Source organism: Hyla sarda, chromosome 9 (assembly GCF_029499605.1).
Source record: "Hyla sarda isolate aHylSar1 chromosome 9, aHylSar1.hap1, whole genome shotgun sequence".
Taxonomy (NCBI): Eukaryota; Metazoa; Chordata; class Amphibia; order Anura; family Hylidae; genus Hyla; species Hyla sarda.
In genome coordinates, this window is record NC_079197.1 from 70,847,494 (window position 1) to 70,870,974 (window position 23,481).

Consider the following 23,481-nt stretch of genomic DNA (forward strand, 5'->3'; position numbering starts at 1 on the left):
GTCTGTCATCAGGGTTGGAGCAGATGCGATGGTACCTGGTAGCTTGGCTGTATATGATGCCTTTCTTTGTGTGTGATGGATGGAAACGGGATTTATGTAGATAGCTGGAACGGTCTGTGGGTTTTCTGTATACAGATATTTGTAGTGTGTTCTGGTTTATTGTGACAGTAGTGTCCAGGAAGTTCACACTTTCTGTAGAGAAGTCCATTTTGAGTTTGATAGATGGATTGAATGTGTTAAAGGCATCATGAAACGTCCTGAGTTTTTCTTTTCCTTCTGTCCAAATGATGAAAATATCATCAATGTACTGGTAGTATCTGTAGGGTTTGTGAAGTTGTGTGTCTAGAAATCGTTATTCAAGGTGAGCCATGAATAGGTTGGCATATTGTTGTGCCATCCTGATCCCCATTGCAGTGCCCATCATTTGTAGATATATGTCACTGTTGAAGTATGAATTCTCCACACCTATTGTCTTAACCCCTGCATATTTGTGAGATGTAACCTGTGTCTTCTGCTTGTGAGCTTAGATTTGCTTTGGACTTAAAAAGGGAGGAATCCCGAAAGCTTGTCTCTACAAAATGCTGTTAATAAAAAAAGGTATTACAAGATACTGCAACATTTTATGATTTGCATCTGCATCACTGGACTAATACGGCTACTCAAATTTACTATATATATATATATATATATAGATATATATATATATATATATATATATATATATATATATATATATATATATATATATATGAAACTTATTGACACCGGAGTATAGATACAATGAAGTGCTACACTGTGTATCCATCCACAGGGCCCTTGTGGACAGGTTATCACACGATAATAGATTTAAAAAAATAGGCATAAAAAAACGTATCATATCCAAATGTAAATAAAAAATATGTGACTTAAAATGCAATACACCTAAATGCACAAGGACTACTTGTATCTCACAATATGGCAGAATTCTAAATAGAGAAGCGCTGTGCCCAATGGAGTAATGTCATAAACTCAGTAGCGCTAGGAGAAAAGTTCCTTGTATAGAATGCCGATCCAACATAAATGCTTACAGTTCCAGTATCCCTACTATTCACTGAACTAATCAGCATACAGTCAAACAATAGCAAGTTGGTACACTGTACGGCTTATCCGGGCTGTGTTTGTGACTTCTGGTTTTTGCCCTGATTCCTCAAAAGGGTTGCAAACGGCTGTAAAATAATCCCGTTGATGTCAATGGGATTTTTTTTACGACACTTTATATTTTTTTACGAGGAAAAGACGTTGCATACAGTATTTTTTCTCCCATAAAAAATAACGGGATAGAAACAGATATTATAAATTTAACATTGAAGTCTATGGGTAAGCCTAAGTTTCTACTTGTTTTTTTTGTGTGCGTTTTTCCCCCCAAAAACGCCAAAACAGTCCCCATGACGTTTTTTCATATTTCCCGCTGAGAGCTGTGATTGCCAGATGGCTCCAGCCAATCACAACTCTCTGTGGGTAATATGAATAGGTGTATATATACGTCAGTGCAGGGAACCATAGAAGAGCGGCCGGCCGCATCTATACATTATACAGGAGGATCACAGCGGGTGTCAGGAGTGACATCCACTGTGATCTTTCCTTATCTGCAGGTACTACTACTCCCAACATAGAAGGGCGGCGGCTGCATCTATAAATTATACAGAAGGATCGCAACAGACTCGGGTGATTGGGTACAGGTACTACTACTCCCATCATGGAACAGTGTGTTCCATGCTGGGAGTAGTAGTACTACCTAAAAAAAATATTAAAAATAAAGAAAAAAAGTGAAAAACACACACACTACATTTTTATTATTGTCCACTACATTTTTAGATCCCCGCCCGCCCACATAAATTGATCATTGTTTTAAAAATTAATAAAAATGTTGTTAAAATAAAGATAAATTTCGTTAGATCCAATTTTTTCATTCACTACTGTATATTTTTTTTTAGTTTTGAACCCCTTAAGGACTCAGCCCATTTTTACCTTAAGGACGCAGCCAATTTTATTTTTGCGTTTTTGTTTTTGCCTCCTCGCCTTCTAAAATTCATAACTCTTTTATATTTCCATTCCCAGAAACATATGAGGGCTTATTTTTTGTGTGAACAGTTGTACTTTGTAATGACATCACTCATTTTATCCTAGGATGTATGGTAAACTTCCCCCAAAAAATTTTGTGTAAGGAAATTTTTACAAAAATCATAATTTTGCTAATTTTGGGGGTTTCGTTTTCCCACTATACACTCTACAGTAAAAAATACATGTTTTCTCTATTTTCTGGGTCAATACGATTAAAATGATACCCATGGTTACGTACATTTCTATTATTGTACTGCTTTTAAAAAATCTCAAACTTTTTTTTACAAAATCAGTATGTTTAAAATTGCCCTATTTTGACCACCTCTAACTTCCTTATTTTTCAGTATTCTGGAATGTTTGAGGGCTCATTTTTTGTATCATGATCTGAAGTTTGTTTAGGTACTAGATTTGCCTATATATGACTTTTTGATTGCTTTTTATTTAAAAAAAATTGCAGTTTGAGGTGACAAAAAAGCTGAAATTTTTGATATTTTTTTTTATGTTTACGCCGTTCACCGTAGGGGATCATTAACATTATATTTTTAGAGTTCGGACATTTACGCACGCAACAATACCAAATATGTTTATTATTTATCTTTTTTTACGCTTTTATGTATTAATATCGGGAAAAAGGGTGATTTTTCAAATTTGTTTAAACTTTTTTTTAAACTATTTTTTACATTTATTTTACACTTTTTTTTAGTCCCATAGGGGACTATTTATAGCAATCCTTAGATTGCTAATACTGTTCAGTGCTATGCATAGGATATGCATAGCACTGATCAGTATTATCGGTGATCTTCTGCTCTGGTCTGCTGGAAGGCAGATCAGTGCAGAAGACCCCGGGAGACGAACGGAGGCAGGTGAGGGGACCTCCGTCCGCCATCTTGGCTGATCTGATCCCCGCGGCAGTGCAACGGGCGATCAGATCAGCCATTATAAGTGCCACACTGTCGCAGATGCTGTGATCTGTATTGATCACAGCACCTTAGGGGTGAATGGCAGACATCAGCCCGATCGCTGATGTCCGCCATTACCGGCAGGCCTGCGGCAGCTGAAAGCCGCGGGGACCCGCCGGTAATAGAGTGAGCAGCTCCTGCGCTCGTATCACAGCTGCACCGTAAATGTACGGCGCTATGTGCTAAGAGGTGCTATGCAGAGCCGTACATTTACAGTGCATGTCCTTAAGGGGTTAATGGTACCCTATGAAATTTTATTAAAAAAGGTATCTCCATCACTTTTTTTGATCGCTAAAGTCCAAAAAAGAATAAAAACCGCCTGCAAAAATGCCAAAGTTAAAACCCACATGTCGTTTTTCTCTGCGTTTTTTCACTTTCATAGACTTCTATGGGAGAAAAACGCCATGATTTCAGGGAAAAAACGCCATTGGCTCAACATGCTGCCACTTTGGAAAACCGCCAAGGAGCTAAAAAGAAAAAAAAGAGCAAAAAAACGGCAAAAGGATTAGAAAAAACGTCAAACTGAAAAAACGGCAAGTGGAAAAAGAATTTAGCGATTTCTCATTGATTTACAGCTAACATCTGTCCGCAGCGTTGTTTGCCCGAAAAAAAGTCATGCGACAGAATTGGTGTTTTTCTATGCATTTCCCCCCCCCCAAAAAACAAGTAGAAACTTAGCCTTAAAATAACAGACATATGGCATCCTGTTGCATCAGTTTGCATCCTTTTGCATCCGTTTGTTAGTATTGTTCCTTTAGCAGAAATAACAGGAGAATAAACGGTCATGTGAACCTAGCTTAACTCCCTAAGGACCAAGGAGGTATGAGTACGTCCTTGGTCCCGCTCCCGTGATATAACGCGGGGTCCCACGGTGACCCCGCATCATATCACGTCGGGCCTGGCGTCATAGTGAAGCCGGGACCCGCCGCTAATAGCGCGCGGCACTGATCGCGGTGCCGCGCGCTATTAACCCTTTAGCCGCGCAATCAAAGCTGAGCTACGTGGCTAAAAGTGAAAGTAAAAAGTGCCGGTTAGCTCAGGGAGCTGTTCGGGATCGCCGCGGTGAAATCGCGGCATCCCGAACAGCTGTACTACAGGAGGAAGGTCTCTTACCTTCCTTCCTGGAGTCCGATCGCCGATTGAATGCTTCAAGCCTGAGATCCAGGCTTGAGCAATCAATCGCCAAAAACACGTGCGCGATTTAAATGAGCGCTGCTGCGGGGATCCGATCATTCAGAACGCCGCACGGAGGTCTCCTCACCTTCCTGCTTCCGGCTTCCGGCTCCCGGCGTCTTCTGCTCTGGTCTGAGATCGAGCAGACCAGAACAGAAGATAGCCGATAACACTGATCTGTTCTATGTCCTATACATAGAACAGATCAGTATTAGCAATCATGGTATTGCTATGAATAGTCCCCTATGGGGATTATTCAAGTGTAAAAAAATTTTTTTTTTTATGTAAAAGTAAAAGTAAAAAAAAAGTGAAAAAACCCCTCCCCCAATAAAAAAGTAAAACGTCCGTTTTTCCTTATTTTACCCCAAAAAAGCGTAAAAAATAAATTTTATAGACATATTTGGTATCGCCGTGTGCGTAAATGTCCGAACTATTAAAATAAAATGTTAATGATCCCGTACGGTGAACGGCATGAACGTAAAAAAAAAAAAAAAAGTCCAAAATTGCAACTTTTTTTATACATTTTATTAAAAAATAAGTATAAAAAAATTATTAAAAGTTTTTTATATGCAAATGTGGTATCAAAAAAAAGTACAGATCATGGCGCAAAAAATGAGCCCTCTTACCGCCGCTTATACGGAAAAATAAAAAAGTTATAGGTCATCAAATAAAGGGATTATAAACGTACAAATTTGGTTAAAAAGTTTGTGATTTTTTTTAAGCACAACAATAATATAAAAGTATGTAATAATGGGTATCATTTTAATCATATTGACCCTCAGAATAAAGAACACACATCATTTTTACCGTAAATTGTACGGCGTGAAAACGAAACCTTCCAAAATTAGCAAAATTGCGTTTTTCTTTTAAATTTCCCCACAAAAATAGTGTTTTTTGGTTGCGCCATACATTTTATGATATAACCCCTTCCCGCAGAATGTCATATATAAACGGCGGGTTGTGCAGTGCGTTCGCGCATCCCGGCGTTTATAAATGACATTCAGTTAACCCGGCGATGCGCAGCATCGCACGGGTTAACTGGCAGAAGTCCCGCTGTTTCCAGCAGGGGACAACTTCTGCTTCACCCCCAGGACCATCCATTGATGGTCCTGGTCAGCGATCACTGTGATTGGTCCCTGTGGACCAATCACAGTTATCTAGGGTGAAAGTTCAGATCCCCCGCACTGCCCGCCCCTGGAAGTCGGGCAGAACGGGGGACGATGGCTGCGGGGGCTCGCGGCATAGGTGGGGGAACACGTGGGGACCGGCAGCCTTACCCGAACCAGCGGCGGGACCGAGGAGCAGCGCGGGACCGGCCACGTGGACGAGCAGCGACGGGACCGGCAGGTGAGTATATGGTCCTCAGAAGCAGCAGTGAAGAACTTCACTGCTGCTTCTAGGAGTCTGAAAACTACAACTCCCAGCATGCCTAGACAGCCTTTGGCTGTCTGGGCATGCTGGGAGTTGTAGTTTTGCAACATCTGGAGGGCCCCAGTTTGGAGACCATTGTATAATGGTCTCCAATCTGTGCTCTTCCAGCTGTTGCAAAACTACAACTCCCAGCATGCACTGACTGTCCAGGCATGCTGGGAGTTTTAGTTCAGCAACATCTGGCCCTTCAGATATTGCCGAACTACAACTCCCAGCATGCCCTTCAGCTGTCTGGGCATGCTGGGAGTTGTAGTTTTGCAACAACTGGAGACACACTGGTTGGGAAACACTGTTTCTAACTCAGTGTTTCCTAACCTGTGTGCCTCCAGCTGTTGCAAAACTATAACTCCCAGCATGCACTGGGCATGCTGACCATGCATGCTGGGAGTTGTGGTTTTGCAACAGCTGGTGCACCCCCCCCCCCCCCCCCCCCCCTGTGAATGTACAGGGTACATTCACATGGGCACGGCTTTTACAGTGGGTTTCTCGCTGCAAGTTTGAGATGCAGCAAATTATGCGCTGGGAAACTCACTGTAATCCCCCGCTCATGTGACTGTACCCTAAAAACACTACACTACACCTACACAAAATAAAATAAAAAGTTAAAAACACTACATATACACATACCCCTACACAGCCCCCCTCCCCCAATAAGAATGTCCGATACACCACTGTTTCCAAAGCAGAGCCTCCAGCTGTTGAAAAACTACAACTCCCAGTATTGCCGGACAGCCGTTGACTGTCCACGCATGCTGGGAGTTTTGCAACAGCTGGAGGCACCCTGTTTGGGAATCACTGGCGTAGAATACCCCTATGTCCACCCCTATGCAAATCCCTAATTTAGGCCTCAAATGCACATGGCGCTCTCACTTTGGAGCCCTGTCGTATTTCAAGGCAACAGTTTAGGGTCACATATGGGGTATCGCCGTACTCGGGAGAAATTGCGTTACAAGGTTTGGGGGGGTCTTTTCTTCTTTAACCCTTCATGAAAAGGAAATGTTCGGGTCTACACCAGAATGTTAGTGTAAACAATTTAAATTTTTTACACTAACATGCTGATGTTGCCCTATCCTTTACATTTTCACAAGAGGTAAAAGGGAAAAAAGCCCCCCAAAATTTGCAACGCAATTTCTCCCGACCACGGAGATACTCCATATGTGGGCGCAAAGTGCTCTGGGGGCGCACAACAAGGCCCAGAAGGGAGAGCGCACCATGTACATTTGAGGTGATTTGCACAGGGGTGGCTGATTGTTACAGCGGTTTTGACAAACGCAAAAAAAAAAAAAAAAAAACACATGTGACCCCATTTCGGAAACGACACCCCTCACGGAATGTAATGAGGGGTGCAGTGAGAATTTACCCCCCACAGGTGTCTGACTGATCTTTGGAACAGTGGTCCGTGAAAATGAAAACTTGTACAGCCCACTGTTCCAAAGATCTGTCAGACACCAGTGGGGGGCAAATGCTCACTGTACCCCTTGTTACGTTCCTCAAGGGGTCTAGTTTCTAATTTGGGGGGAAACACACATTTTAGTGAAAATTTTTTTTTTTTTTTTTTTACATATGCAAAAGTCGTGAAACACCTGTGGGGTATTAAGGCTCACTTTATTCCTTATTACATTTCTCAAGGGGTCTAGTTTCCAAAATGGTATGCCATGTGTTTTTTTTTTTTGCTGTTCTGGCACCATAGGGGCTTCCTAAATGCGACATGCCCCCCGAGCAAAATTTGCTCTCAAAAAGCCAAATATGACTCCTTCTCTTCTGAGCATTGTAGTTCGCCCGTAGTGCACTTCAGGTCAACTTATGGGGTACCTCCATACTCAGAAGAGAAGGGGTTACAAATATTGGGGGGTATTTCCTGCTATTAACCCTTGGAAAAATTTGAAATTTGGGGGGAAACACACATTTTAGTGAAAAAAAATAATTTTTTTTTTACATATGCAAAAGTCGTGAAACACATGTGGGGTATTAAGGCTCACCTTATTCCTTGTTATGTTCCTCAAGGGGTCTAGTTTCCAAAATGGTATGCCATGTGAGGGTTTTTTTGCTGTTCTGGCACCATAGGGGCTTCCTAAATGCAACATGCCCCCAAAAACCATTTCAGAAAAACGTACGCTCCAAAATCCCCTTGCCGCTCTTTCCCTTCTGAGCCCTCTACTGCGCCCGCCGAACACTTTACATAGACATATGAGGTATGTGCTTACTCAAGAGAAATTGGGCTACAAATATAAGTATACATTTTCTCCTTTTACCCCTTGTAAAAATTCAAAAATTGGGTCTACAAGAACATGCGAGTGTAAAAAATGAAGATTGTGAATTTTCTCCTTCACTTTGCTTCTATTCCTGTGAAACACCTAAAGGGTTAAAATGATGACTGAATGTCATTTTGAATACTTTGGGGGGTGCAGTTTTTATAATGGGGTCTTTTGTGGGGTATTTCTAATATGAAGACCCTTCAAATCCACTTCAAACCTGAACTGGTCCCTGAAAAATAGTGAGTTTGAAAATTTTGTGAAAAATTGGAAAATTTCTGCTGAACTTTGAAGCCCTCTGGTGTCTTCCAAAAGTAAAAACTCGTCACTTTTATGATGCAAACATAAAGTAGACATATTGTTTATGTGAATAAAAAATTTTTTTATTTGTAATATACATTTTCCTTACAAGCAGAGAGCTTCAAAGTTAGAAAAATGCAAAATTTTTCATCAAATTTTAGGATTTTTCACAAGGAAAGGATGCAAGTTACCACAAAATTTTACCACCATGTTAAAGTAGAATATGTCACGAAAAAACAATCTCAGAATCGGAATGATAACTAAAAGCATTCCAGAGTTATTAATGTTTAAAGTGACAGTGGTCAGATGTGCAAAAACGCTCTGGTCCTTAAGGCCAACATGGGCTTGGTCCTGAAGGGGATAATGAGTTATGTCATTACAAAGGACAACTGGTCGCGCAAAAAACAAGCCCTCATACTAGTCTGTGGCTGAAAATATAAAAGAGTTATGACAAGTGCAACTGTGGGGCAATCAAAAATGTTAAAAAGTAGTGATAAATGCTTTTTAAATGCACTTTATTAACTCAAACCTAAGATTACACTGTATATGCATATAGCTATAGTGGTTGATAGGGGACCATTACTTTTAAAGGGAGACTATGCGCCAAAAGTAGCAAATATCAGGGTAGATTTATCGAAACCTGTGCAAAGGAAAAAAGGGGCAATTGCCCATAGCAACCCAGGGGTGTTGAAAAAAAATAATAAATACTTGTACAAGGGACTATCTACATGTCCTTCATGACAATCCACTTGTCTGGGCCAATTTTCTTTTTTGCACGCTCATTTTTTCCTCCTCCCCAATAATAGCCATAAATCTTTTATTTTTCCCTCTACAGACCCATATGAGGGCTCATTTTTTGAAGGATGATCGCACTTTGTAATGACACCTTTTATTTTTTTAGTTATACTCCGAAACCAAAAGAAAAAAAATATTTGTGAGGTTAAATAAAAATAAATATATATAATTTTGCAAATTTGGTGGTTTTATTTTATGCCATTTATTTACCTTGTGGTCAAACTAACGTTATTTTAATACTTTAGTTCGGCTGATTACAGCAATACAAAATTTGTATAGTTTCTGTCACGTTTACATATAAAAATAAAAAATCTACATTTTTTGATGGCTCATTTTTATTTGCGCTGTAATCTGTTTTTATCAGTTTTGGATTTGATCAGACTTTTTCATTGCTTTTAACTTTTTTTTATTGGGGGTATGATATTATAAAAAAAATGCAATTTTGGGGTTTGGTATTTTATTTACATTTAGGTAATTTACTGTACGGGATATATAATATTCATGCTACCCACCCCACTAGACCACCAGGGAGCATTTATATGTCCCTTTAGATGCCGCTGTCATCTTTCACAGCGGTGATCTAGGGGGTTAGTATCAGGCAGCGTTGATCGCAGCAAGCCGGCTATTAGCGGCAGCCCCCAGCTGATTTTAGTAAAACAATTTTACTAAAATCAGCTGGGGTCGCCGGGTACGGAGTTGGCTCGAGTCAGGAGCCTGCACGATACACCCTGAGCGCCACTGTACTTGTCGGGGGCTTTCAGGTCTGCCTCTCCTTGTCCTAAGCAGGGCTAAAGGCTTGAAAATGTAACCTGCCCAGCGCCCAGAACTACATGTCCGGCATCAGGCGATAGGATTTCCCCATCCCTGCAACCAATCAGTTTTTGCCTTTAATTGTATAAAAGGCCTCTGAAACAAGAAAGAAGCAATCTGATTGGTTGCTATGGGCAACTGCGCCACTTTTCTTCTGCACAGATTTTAAAAAAGCTCCAACATTGTTGAGAAAACAAATTATATCTCCAGAGTTTGGCTAAGCTGCAACATGCCGCCGTCTCCCTCCACCACCCCTCCCTGCCCTGCATGATTGATACACAAGGCTCAGTGCTGGAAGCCAAACCCTGTACATCATTCATTTAGAGCAGGGATTGAGCATGCTGTAGTTTAGCCTGGCCTATATGGCTCTTGCCCAGTAAAGTAAAACATGATTAAAAAAAAAAAAAAAGGAGTATGCTTGAAATTGTTATCTTCTGACCCCTATAAGGCTAAGTTTCCACAGTTTTTTTTTTTTCTGGCAGTTTTTGGAATACTGCCACTGCAGTTTTTAAGCCAAAGTCAGAAGTGGATCCATAAGGGAGAAGTATAAGTCCTTGCTATATATGTCCTGTTCTCTTTGAATACTGTACTTTGAATACTGTACTGTACAAGTGGAAACTTAGCGTAACTCTTTTATTTTTCCATATACAGGGATATATGAAGGTAATTTTTTTGCACCATGATCTGTAGTTTTTATCGGTAACATTTTTGTTTTGATAGGACTTTCTAGGGTGCGTCCCCACCTGGCGTATACGCAGCGTATTTCACGCTGCGCAAAATTTGCGGCAGCAGTGGGAAATACGCTGCGTATTCATCCCTCACTATACACACAGGGCTTTCCTGCACCCTGTGTGTATAGTGAGCGAGGAATATTTATCATTTTTTTCTGGTATTATGTAGTGACAAAAAATCTGCAATTCTGGTATTTTTTTTATTTCTTTTTTAACGCTTACGCCATTGACCGTGAGGTTTTATTCATGTTATATTTTATTAATTAGAATATTTACATGTAGTGTTGCAACAGCTGGAGACACACTGCTTGGAAAGCATTGCCATAGAGGACTATTAGATGCAATATTTTAAGTGAGGACACTGATCAAGGCTGTACTATAGCCCAGCATTGATAAGTGTTATCGGCGTTACATTACTACGGGCTGCTGAGGCTGCCTGCATTATTGGAGTGCCAATGGGACGGGAAGGAGGCAGGTAGGGAACCTCCGCCTGTTTTCCTAGCTCAGGGTTTCCCAATCCGCTCCAACGCTTTACCGGCACTTGATTTTCGCATCTTAGATGCCGCCAATCAACCTTTATTGTGGCATCAAAAAGGTTAATGCCAGATATCACCATGTCCAGCGATTTCTTGTATTAGCCAGTATGAAGAGAGCTCAGCTCCTGAGCTCGCTTTATAGACATCCCGCACAGCTGCTTTATTAACGGTGGCCAGTCGAAACAGGGTTAAGTCACTTACTCCCAGCGCTAGGCATTGCTGGGAGGAGAAACAGTGGGACCCACATTGGAGGGGACGGTGATTACCAGGCTGTGCTGCATAGGCGCCGATCCTTCAGCAGTGCTTCACCTGATTGTCGGCTTCAAAGCAGCATGGAGTGGTCGACTGTTACAGATAGAGGCAACATTTTTCAAAGAGTAAAATCGACATATCACAAAAAGCATTAATCAATATGCAATGACGATATATCATGCAGCCCTAAATAGGTACAAAAGAAGAGATTACAGTAACTACTACTTGGCATGTTTCTTGTCCAGGCACAGGGCATAGAAAATCTCAACACGTATCATGGCCTGCTCCTCTGGGGAAGCAATCACACACACGCTACAAGTAGTGGTTCTGAGGACTCCTCTCAAAGGCCACTTAGAAACACATAGCAATTACAAAAACCATAGAACGCTATGTGCTCTGCTCAATGACCATTAGATCAAACTATACATCCCTTTTAAACATTATAGGCTAAAACTTTTATCCAAAGGATTACATATTCGACAGAAATATTTTTTCTTTGTTTTTTTCTCTTTATTTTGTAGACACATTTTAATCAATGTTACAATTTGTACAGCTAAGTTCACAATGCTGTCAGGCTATGCTATGTGGAGCTCTGCCGGCAATTCCGTTGATTTTAGCAGAGAAAAAAAATAGTACATGCAGTATTTTTTTTTCTCCCCGAAATTCCAGTAAAATACCAGATCTTCTCCAACAGACCCCATTCAAGTCAGTGGGATCCGTTGGGACTCGGTGGTGACCCAGTGGTGTTCATTGTGCTCCGACTCATTTTTGAGGCCATTCAGCACAAAACAAGAGCCAAATGGAACCTAAAGGGATGGAGTACAATGGCAATGTAAATTTAGCCTAACAAAGTATGGAGAACTAATCCCTGATTTACATGCAGGTTTCAATGAACAAATGACGAAAGGAAATTGAATGGAGGTATGTTGACCACCGCACAAAGCTGTGGCTGTCAAGTCCCCTCCATATATCTCTATGGGAGAGCCAGAGATACAGTGTTCAGGTATCTCCGGCTCTGCTTTAGCGATGCATAAAAGGGAATGTGTTGGCCAGGGTCGACACACTCCATTAATGCATAGAGCCGGGGCCCCGGGATACGTTTTTAGATACTCAATAACCTCTTTAAAGGGATACTCCCATGGAAACCTTTTGTTTTTAAATCATAGTAACATAGTAACTAGGGATCGACCGATTATCGGTATGGCCGATATTATCGTCCGATAATCACGATTTTGGGCATTATCGGTATCGGCAATTACCTTGCCGATAAGCCGATAATGCCCCGCCCCCCACACCGCCCCCACCGCACCGCGACCGCCACCCCCCCGACCCGCTGCACCGCACCCCCGACCCACCGCACCGCGTCGCACCCCCCACCGTGATGCTGGGCGGTATACCGGTATGGATTTTTGCCCATACCGCTATACCGGTCGGGCCCCTCCCCCACCCTCAGAGTCAATAAAAAAATTAAACTTACCCGTAATGGGGGTGGTCCAGGCCATCCATCCTTCCTGTAGTGTCCGGGGGCGTTCTGGGTGAAGAGTAAACAGGTCCGGGCTGTCCTTCTTCTCCGGCGGTCATCTTCTCCTCTCCGGGCAGGCTCCGGCCTAGTACACTGCATAGACGCCGCTACGCCGTGACGTCAGGTGCGTCGCCTCGCACGGGCGTCACTGCGCAGCGGCGTCTATGCAGCGTACTAGGCCGGAGCCTGCACGGAGTGGAGAAGATGACCGCCGGAGAAGAAGGACAGCCCGGACCGGTTCACTCTTCACCCGGAACGCCCCCGGACACTACAGGAAGGAAGGATGGATGGATGACAGGTAGGGGGAGAGAAGCGGGTGGCGGCGGCAGCCTATGGCCCCGCAAAAGCCACTGCAGATCATTGATTTAAAGCGCCCACTTTAAATCAATGATCTGCAGCGGTGTCGCAGGGGGTTAAATAGCCGATAACTTATACCGGAATATCGGTATAAGGTATCGGTTATCGGCTATCGGCCCTAACCTGCACCGATTATCGGTATCGGCCCTAAAAAAACTATATCGGTCGATCCCTAATAGTAACATAGTTCATGAGGTTGAAAAAAGACCAGAGTCCATCAAGTTCAGTCTATATCCCTACTGAGTCCCTACTGAGTTGATCCAGAGGAAGGCAAAAAACCCTCATACTGGAGGTAAAAATTCCTTCCCGACTCCAAATATGGCAGTCAGAATAAATCCCTGGATCAACCTTCTGTCCCTATAAATCTAGTATACATACCCAGTGATGTTATTACTCTCCAAAAATGCATCCAGACCCGTTTTGAACTCTTTCACAGAGTTCACCACAACCACCTCCTCAGACAGAGAATTCCACAGTCTCACTGCTCTTACAGTAAAGAACCCCCGTCTGTGCTTGTGTGGAAACCTTCTTTCCTCTAAACGTAGAGGAAGCCCCCTTGTTATAGATACAGTCCTGGGTATAAATAGTATATGGGAGAGATCTCTGTATGGCCCCTGATATATTTATACATAGTTATTAGGTCTCCCCAAAGCCTTCTTTTTTCTAAACTAAATAACCCTAATTCTGATAATCTTTCTGTGTACTGTAGTCCTCCCATTTCCCCATATTACTCTGGTTGCCCGTCTTTGAACCCTCTCCAGCTCCACTATATCTTTCTTGTACACTGGTGCCCAGTACTGTACACGGTATTCTATGTGTGGTCTGACTAGTGATTTGTACAGTGGTAGAATTATTTCCTTGTGATGGGCATCTATGCCCCTATTGATGCACCCCATGATTTTATTAGCCTTGGCAGCAGCTGCCCGACACTGGTCACTACAGCTAAATTTACTGTTAACTAAGACTCCTAAGTCCTTTTCAATGTCAGTCGTCCCAAGTGTTCTCCCATTTAATACATAATCCCAGCCCGGATTTTTCCTCCCCATGTGCATTACCTTACATTTATCAGTGTTGAATCTCATTTGCCACTTCCCAGCCCAAACCTCTAACCTATCCAGATCCAGTTGTAACAGTACACTGTCCTCTATTGTGTTTACTGCTTCACAAAATTTAGTATCATCTGCAAAGATTGTTACTTTACTATTCAACCCCTCTACAAGGTCATTAATAAATATATTAAACAGAACAGGACCCAAGACGGACCCCTGTGGTACCCCACTAGTAACAGTCACCCAATCAGAATAAGTACCATTAATAACCACCCTCTGTTTCCTATCACTGAGCCAGTTACTTACCCACTTACACACAATGTCCCCCAGCCAAATCCTTCTCATTTTATGCACCAACCTTTTATGTGGCACCGTATCAAATGCTTTGGAAAAATCCAGATATATGACATCCAACGATTCCCCCTGGTCCAGTCTGGAGCTCACCTCCTCATAGAAGCTGATCAGGTTAGTTTGACAGGACCGATCCCTCATAAAGCCATGCTGATATGGAGTCATACATTTATTTGTATCAAGATATTCCAAAATAGCATCTCTTAGAAAACCCTCAAACAATTTATATACAACAGAGGTTAAACTAACAGGTCTATAATTCCCTGGGTCACCTTCTGTTCCCTTTTTAAATATTGGTACCACATTTGCTATGTGCCAGTCCAGGGGAACAGTCCCTGTTGCTATAGAGTCCCGGAATATTAAAAATAGGGGTCTGTCTATTACATTACTTAATTCCTTTAGAACACGGGGGTGAATGCCATCCGGACCTGGTGATTTGTCTGTTTAGATTTTTTTGTAGGCGGCACTCTACTTCTTCCTGGGTTAGACAGGTGACCTGTACTGGGGATTTTACCTTATCACAAGGTATTTCACCTGCCATTTCATTTTCCTCGGTGAATACAGTGGAGAAGAATGTTTAATATATTTGCTTTTTCCTGATCCCCGTTTATAATTTCTTCCTCATCATTTTTTAATAGAAGTACCGTATTTATCGGCGTATAACACGCACTTTTTAGGCTAAAATTTTTAGCCTAAAGTCTGTGTGCGTGTTATACGCCGATACACCCCCAGGAAAGGCAGGGGGAGAGAGGCCGTCGCTGCCCGCTTCTCTCCCCCTGCCTTTCCTGGGGTCTAGAGCGCTGCTGTCGGCCCTTCTCTCCCCCTAGCTATCGGCGCCGCTGCCCGTTCTGTCCCCCTGACTATCGGTGCTGGCGCCCCATTGCCAGCGCCGATAGCCATGGGGAGAGAAGCGGCGCCGACAGCCAGGGGGAGAGAAGGGGCAGCGGCACCCATTGCCGGCGCCGCTGCCCCGTTGCCTCCCCCCATCCCCGGTGGCATAATTACCTGAGTCGGGTCCGCGCTGCTCCAGGCCTCCGGCGTGCGTCCCCGGCGTCGTTGCTATGCGCTGAACGGCGCGGCGCATGACGTCAGTGCACCGCGCTGTGCATAGCAACGACGCAGGGGACGCACGCCGGAGGCCTAGAGCAGCGCGGACCGGACTCAGGTAATTATGCCACCGGGGATGGGGGGAGGCAACGGGGCAGCGGCGCCGGCAATGGGTGCCGCTGCCCCTTCTCTCCCCCTGGCTGTCGGCGCCGCTTCTCTCCCCCTGGCTGTCGGCGCCGGCAATGGGGCGCCAGCACCGATAGTCAGGGGGACAGAACGGGCAGCGGCGCCGATAGCTAGGGGGAGAGAAGGGCCGGCAGCAGCGCTCTAGACCCCAGGAAAGGCAGGGGGAGAGAAGCGGGCAGCGACGGCCTCTCTCCCCCTGCCTTTTCTGGGGATGTATCGGGGTACACACGCGCGCACACGCACCCTCATTTTACCATGGATATTTGGGTAAAAAACTTTTTTTACCCAAATATCCTTGGTAAAATGAGGGTGCGTGTTATAGGTCGGTGCGTGGTATACCACGATAAATACGGTAATTGACAAATCTGTTTAACTTTCTGGCACCAGTTGATTTAAAAACAAACATTTTCCACGGGAGTACCCCTTTAAGAAGAGCAACATATTTTTTTCTTTGGGATCATTTCTTTATCTTTTTGCTGTAAAGAGTTAGTACTATGTATTTATTTTATTTTTTACTATTTAACCCCTTAATGACCACAGACAAATGTACATCCTGGTGCGGAGGTACTTTGTGCACCAGGACGTACGTTTACGTCCTGTACATGACTGCAAGCATCGGAGCGGTGCTCACGTCATGCACTACAGGTAACGCTGGTAACGCGATTGCGCTGATGTCCACCATTAACCCCTCGGATGCCGCTGGGATCCGATCATCTAAAATGGCGGCCAGAGGTCCCCTCACCTGCCTCCAGCCGTCTCCTGCGCTCTTCTGCTCTGGTCTGAGATCGAGCTGACTAGAGCAGAAGATTGCTGATAATACTGAGCAGTGCTATGCCCTAATCATAGCAATAAACAGTATTAGCAATCAAGTGATTGCTATAGATAGTCCCTTATGGAGTTATAAAAAGTGTAAAAAAAAAAAAAAAAGAAGTTTAAAAATGTAAAAATAAAAAGTAAAAAAAATAGGTGAAAAATCCCCTCCCCAATAAAAAAATGGAAATTGTCCCTTTCTCCCATTTTATACCCAAATAAGCGTAAAAGAACATTTATAAAAAAATATTTGGTATCGCCGCGTGCGTAAATGTCCAAACTATCAAAATATAATGTCACATTTTGTCAAATTTTATTAAAAAAAATTAATAAAATGTGATTTTAAAAGTTTCATATACACAAAAGTGGTAATAATAAAAATGACAGATCACAGCGCAAAAAATTTGCCCTTATACCGCCCCATATAAGGAAAAATGAAAAAGTTATAGGTGGTCAAAATAGGGCGATTTTAAACATACTGATTTTGTACAAAAAGTATGAGATTTTTTTTTTTAAAGCGGTACAATAATAGAAAAGTATGTAGCCATGGGTATCATTTTAATTGTATTGAACCACAGAATAAATAAAACATGTCATTTTGAAATGCAAAAATAAAATGGGCTTTGTCCTTAAGGGGTTAAAACCCCCATGGCAGTAAATAAATTCTTTGCTTCAGTGGTGCATCATGGGACTGATTCAGTCAAGTCCCTAAAACTAGGCTATGCATTTTAAACTCTATCACCGAGTTTCCCAACCTGTGCCTCTCTAGCTGTTGCAAAACTACAATTCCCATCATGCCAGGACAGCTGAAGACTTGTTTGTCTCTGTGTATGCAAGAAAGGAGGTTTTTGGGAAAGTGTGTGCTCTGTTGCATGGCAGCAGCAGGATCTGATAACCAGAACATTACATGCTCTAGTGTGTAAATATGATGTCAGTCTCTACTTTATCACTGTCTTCCTGTCAACCTCATGATTGCATCAACACCTATCAGGTCCTATTTGTCAGCCCTTGGACCCCTTTTCCCCCCAAACCAGCTCCACACTTTATGTTTGCCTCTGTATGCCCCCCAGGCACAGAATGCTGCTGAAGATAGAATGTCTGATCTCTCTAAGGCTGCACTCACATCTCGTTTTTGCAATACGATTCCCATATCCGGTTTCAGTGAAAAAACCTATGGAACCGTATTTCAAACCGTATGTATAGACATTTCATAGAAAACCGTATGCCAACCGTAGCACTGTTGTGTCCGTTTTGCATCATTTACTGTTTATCCGTTTTTTGTATGTGCGTACGGATCCATCCGGTTTGCAAAATACAGTTTTTCAGTTTGCACACGTGCAGTGCACACCGTAAATTCTTCCCACAAATAAAACAAGAAGAACTTTTATTTAATTAAGCACAAACATAAAACCGTATCCGTTTTATTTTCAAAAAACGTATTAAACCGTATGCAACCGGACATCCGTTTTCAAACCGTCTACGGTTTAAAAACATACAGAGGTATATATACGGTTGTATACGGTTCAATCCAGTAATGAGACATACATTTTATTTTTTACAAAAAACCTGATACGGGAACCATATTGCAAAAATGAGATGCGAATGCAGACCAGGAGTGTAGTGATATAACGTGTTCGCAAAGACCACATGAAAAGTTATACACCTTCCTTGACTCACACTCCTAGGGGGAGATTTATCAAATTTGTGCAGAGGAAAAGTTGATTAGTTGCCCATAGCAACCAATCATATTGATTCTTTCATTTTTTTACAGTCCTCTTTAACCCCTTAAGGACTCAGCCCATTTTCACCTTAAGGACCCAAGCTTTTTTCCACATCTGGCCACTGTCACTTTAAGCATTAATAACTCTAGGATGCTTTCACTTTTCATTCTGATTCCAAAAATGTTTTTTATTACATATTTTACTTTATGTTATTGGTAAATTTTCGTCAATACTTGCATTATTTCTTGGTTAAAAAAAAACTATCCAAAATTTGATGAAAAATGTGAAAATGTAGCTCTTTTTTTTTTTTTTACTTTTAAACTCTCTGCTTATAAGTAAAATTGACATCCCAAATATTGATTCACATATACAATATGTCTACTTTATGTTTGCATCATAAAGTTGACATGTTTTTACTTTTGGAAGACATCAGAGGGCTTCAAAGTTCAGCAGCAATTTTTCTAAATTGGAATTTTTCAGGGACCAGTTCAGTTTTGAAGTGGATTTGAAGGGCCTTCATAATATAAATACCCCATAAATGACCCCATTATAAAAACTGCACCCTCAAAGTATTCAAAATGACATTCAGAAAGTGTGTTAACCCTTTAAGTGTTTCACAGGAGTAGCAGCAAAGTGAAGGAGAAAATTCAAAATCTTCATTTTTTACACTCGCATGTTCTTGTAGACCCAGTTTTTGAATTTGTACAAGGGGTAATAGGAAAAAAAGCCCCCCAAAATGTGTAATCCATTTTCTCTTGAATAAAGAAATACCTCATATGTCGATATAAAGTGCTCTGTGGGTGCACTAGAGGGCTCAGAGGGGAAAGATGTCATTTTGGAGAGTGAATTTTGCTGAAATGGTGTTACAAGGGGTAATAGGAGAAAATGCCCCCCAAATTTAGCTGAAATGGTTTTTGGGGGGCATGTCGCATTTAGGAAGCCCCTATGGTGCCAGAAAAGCAAAAAAAAAAAAAAAAAAACACATGGCATACTATTTTGGAAACTACACCCCTCAAGGAACGTAACAAGGTGTTTGACGACTTTTTGTTAAAAATCAGAAGTGTAAATGAAAAAAAAAATTCCCACTAAAATGCAGTTTTTTCCTAAAATTTTACATTTTTACAAGGGATAATAGGAGAAAATGCCCACCAAAATTTGTAACCCCATTTCTTCTGAGTATGGAAATACTGCATGTGTAGACATCAAGTGCTCTGCTGGTGCACTACAAAGAGCAGAAGCACCATTGAGCTTTTTTGGAGAGAGAATTTGGTTGAAATAGAAGTCGGGGGCCATGTGCATTTACAAAGCCCCCCGTGGTGCCAGAACAGTGGACCCCCCACATGTGACCCCATTTTGGAAACTACACCCCTCACAGAATTTAATAAGGGATGCAGGGAGCATTTACACCCCACTGGCGTTTGACAGATCTTTAGATCAGTGGACTGTGCAAATGAAGCCGCCTAAGTGCGGTGAAACGCGTTGCATTTGAATTAAAAATCTTTTACTCACTGGAGATGTCCAATCTTGGCCAGCGCTGATACCCCCCACCGCCACTTGGAAGTCCTCACCTGTCAAATGAAAAATCTGTCAGACACCTGTGGGGAGTAAAGGCTCACTGTACCCCTTATTATATTACGTGAGTGGTGTAGTTTCCAAAATGGGGTGTGCTCCAAAGCCCAATGGCACTACTTCTCTTCTGAGCATTGTAGTTTGCCCGCAGAGCACTTTAAATCCACACATGGGGTATGTTCTTTCTCAGAAGAAATATGGTTTCAATTTTTGGGGGGCTTTTTTTTCCTATTTTCCCTTGTGAAAATGAAAAATTTAGGTGTAGACCCCAACTTTTCCTTTTCATAAGGGGTAAAAGGAGAAAAAGCCCCCCAAAATGTGTAACGCAATTGCTCCTGAGTATGGAAATATCCCATATGTGGCCCTAAACTGTTTCTTTGAAATACAACAGGGCTCCGAAGTGAGAGAGCGCCATGCGCATTTGAGGGCTATATTAGAGATTGCATAGGGGTGGACATAGGGGTATTCTATGCCAGTGATTCCCAAACAGGGTGCCTCCAGCTGTTGCTAAACTCCTAGCATGCCTGGACAGTCAGTAGCTGTCCGGAAATGCTGGGAGTTGTTGTTTTGCAACAGCTGGAGGCTCCGTTTTGGAAACACTGCCGTATGATACGTTATTCATTTTTATTGGGGGGGGGGGGCAGTGTAAGAGAGTGAATATGTAGTGTTTTACCCTTTATTTTGTGTAGTGTAGTGTTTTTAGGGTACATTCGATGAGTTTCCCAGTAGGAGTTTGCGCTGTGGCGGAAAATTTGCCACAGCTCAAACTTGAAGCAGGAAACTCACTGTAAACCCACTTGTGTGAATGTACCTCCAGCTGAAAACTACAATTCCCAGCATGCACTGACAAACCGTACATGCTGGGGGTTTTACTTTTGCAACAGCTGGAGGCACCATGGTTGGTAAACCTTCAGTTAGGTTCTGTTACTAACTATAGTATTTTCCAACCAGTGTGCCTCCAGCTGTTGCAAAACTACAACTCCCAGCATGTACTGATCGCCAAAGGTCATGCTGGGAGATGTAGTTATGCAACAGCTGGAGGTACGCAACTAAAATTCCCAGTTGTAGTTTTGCAAGATTTAGAGGGCCACGGTTTAGAAACCACCGCTTAGTGATCTCCAAACTGTGGCCCTCCAGATGTTGCAAAACTACAAATCCCAGAATGCCCAGAGTGTGGGAATGCTGGGAGTTATAGTTTTGCAAGATCTAGAAGGCCACAGTTTAAAGACCACTTCACAGTGATATCCAAAAGGTAGGCCTCCAAATATTGCAAAATTACAGATCCCAGCATGCTTAAACAGCAAACAGCTGTCTGGGCATGCTGGGAGTTGTAGTTTTGCAACATCTGGAGGGCTACAGTTTAGAGACCTATAGTGGTCTCCAAACTGTAGCCCTACAGATGCTGCTAGGCAACAACTCACCGGCTTCCATAGTCTGCACCAGGGAGCCGCACGTCATCGCCGCCCACCGCCGCCCCCGATCTGCTATTGGTTGGTCGCTTCTGACCGACCAATAGCAGTGATAGAAGGGGTGGCACCCCTGCCACCTCATTCCTATCCCTTCAGGGGGATCGGGGTGTCTTGGACAGCCCTGATCCCCCTTATTTTTCGACCCGTATGGGGGGGTCTCAAGGGGTTGCACGGGATGCCTGCTGAACGATTTCAGCAGGTATCCCGGTCCGGTCCCCGCCCGGTGAGCGGCGGGGAACGGAGAAACACAGGGTGTACCTGTATGCCCTGAGTCCTTAAGGACTCGGAATCGGTGGCGTACAGGTACGCCCTGCATCCCTAAGTGGTTAAAAATTAAAGAAGCGATCTGATTGGTTTCTATATATATACTGGTTACTATATACACTGGAGCCTGACACTGATCTCTCCTGTGTGTAAGAGTTGACAGGGAGAGAAGGAAACACTACAGCTGTATCACACATGATACTCTATACTTGAGTTACAGAACAGAAAGTTTACATCACAGATTTATCACTTGCTACACTTAGGACCCAGAGGACCCACATATAGTGTGATGAGACTCCACTCCCTCTAGATGGCAAGATGGCAGACAATCCATGCAGGCAATATCAACTAAAATGGGTATACACAATGCACACACTTGAAGCAGTACATTATTCTCTAACAATAGCCTACACTGCACTATATAAGCCTACAAAAATTAATATTGGAACACTTCTTTGATCTGAAAGCACCAGGAGCAGGGATATTTCGTAATACTTTATATGTTAAAGATAATAAATAAAAGAACTATAATAACAATTTACAGTTTCAAAAAGAGAAGTTGTCTATTTTTCTCAAAAAATCAATTTGGGATCTTGGCAGATCCGAGTTCAGTCTAAACACTCCTGTTATTTCATGCATATTATTAATTCAGTAACAGACAGGCTTTGATATATACTAATGTAAAAAAGTGCCTTTAATTGATCTTACGATGCTATTCAATTATGACAAATGTAAGGCAGGGGATGAAAAAGACAGCATGGTGTATGGATTCAGTTGCAATAATACACTTATATCAGTCCTATTATTTAGCACAGTAATGCCATCCACATATGACAACACTGAATAGCCCAATATTCCAATATATTAGTGTCCTAAAACAACACTTGGTTGCTAATAATTCTAAGCATTCTACCATTGGAAAAATTCAAAGAGGGATAGTTGTGGCTTGATGAATAAAAGGTTAACTTAACAAATGTTTCCATACCAAAAAAGTCCTTCATGTATATATAATATCCCTATAACAGCTGTATATACATGAACCAGCCATTTCTAAAGTTAGCTGCAGAGCGATGGGATATTGTTCTGTCCACAGTCATCCCATGCTTACAATCATCCCGGTTTTTAAATCAGGTACAAATCATACAGTAAGATCCATGTTGAATACTGGGAGAACATTTGTCAGCTTCCAGTTAAACTAAAATTTAAATAGGGTCCACTAAAGTTTTGTAAGACAAAATGCTCTTAGAAATGGATAAATCTGTCATAAAGAAGACCCTTGAAGGAGAAAAAACTGAGAAATTCTGGATATTCTATTAGCCCTAGTTTCCCAATGGATGCACAGTGTTTACCATATGCAATTGCACAAACAATGGCCCTCATTTACTAAGAAAATTGGGTTGTAAGTCTATCTTGCTTTCTTACCCGACTGCTTTTTTCCCCTGGTATTTATTATTATGTTGCATCCTGTTTGTCGCACGTGGGTTTTGTTGGTTTTGGTTTCCAACTCCTCTGAGCTGTCGGGAAAAAATCCACAACAATACAACAAATTCGTGTTGGAAACCTTTATAAATACGTGGAAAAGCTCAGAAATGTCGGGTTACGCCCCTTTTTCGGGTTTGGGAGAATCCACATCGGGTCCGTCGGGAAAAAATGTTGCATCGTGTCGCAGACTGGCGCACGATGTCTGCGACATGGCGCAGACAAAGATGCGACAAAAAAAACCGACAAAAGAGGTCGGGTTTAGAATAGTAAATGAGGGCCAATGTGTTTCTGGTCTGGACAAGACCCTTTGTCAGG

At 42.3% G+C, this 23,481-nt stretch overlaps 1 protein-coding gene across 6 annotated transcripts in view; it reads right to left on the minus strand.

Moving 5' to 3' along the window:
* The window catches only part of NLGN3 (neuroligin 3), a 328,235-nt gene that overhangs the window by 247,330 nt on the left and 57,424 nt on the right, over window positions 1-23,481 (minus strand). For 2 of the 6 annotated variants that reach the window (XM_056540339.1, XM_056540336.1), the window contains exon 2: window positions 19,892-19,950. The exons of the other annotated variants lie outside the window; for them this stretch is intronic. The gene's annotated coding sequence lies outside the window, so the exon portion shown is untranslated. The remainder of the gene's footprint in view (window positions 1-19,891; window positions 19,951-23,481) is intronic. 6 annotated transcript variants of the gene reach the window in all.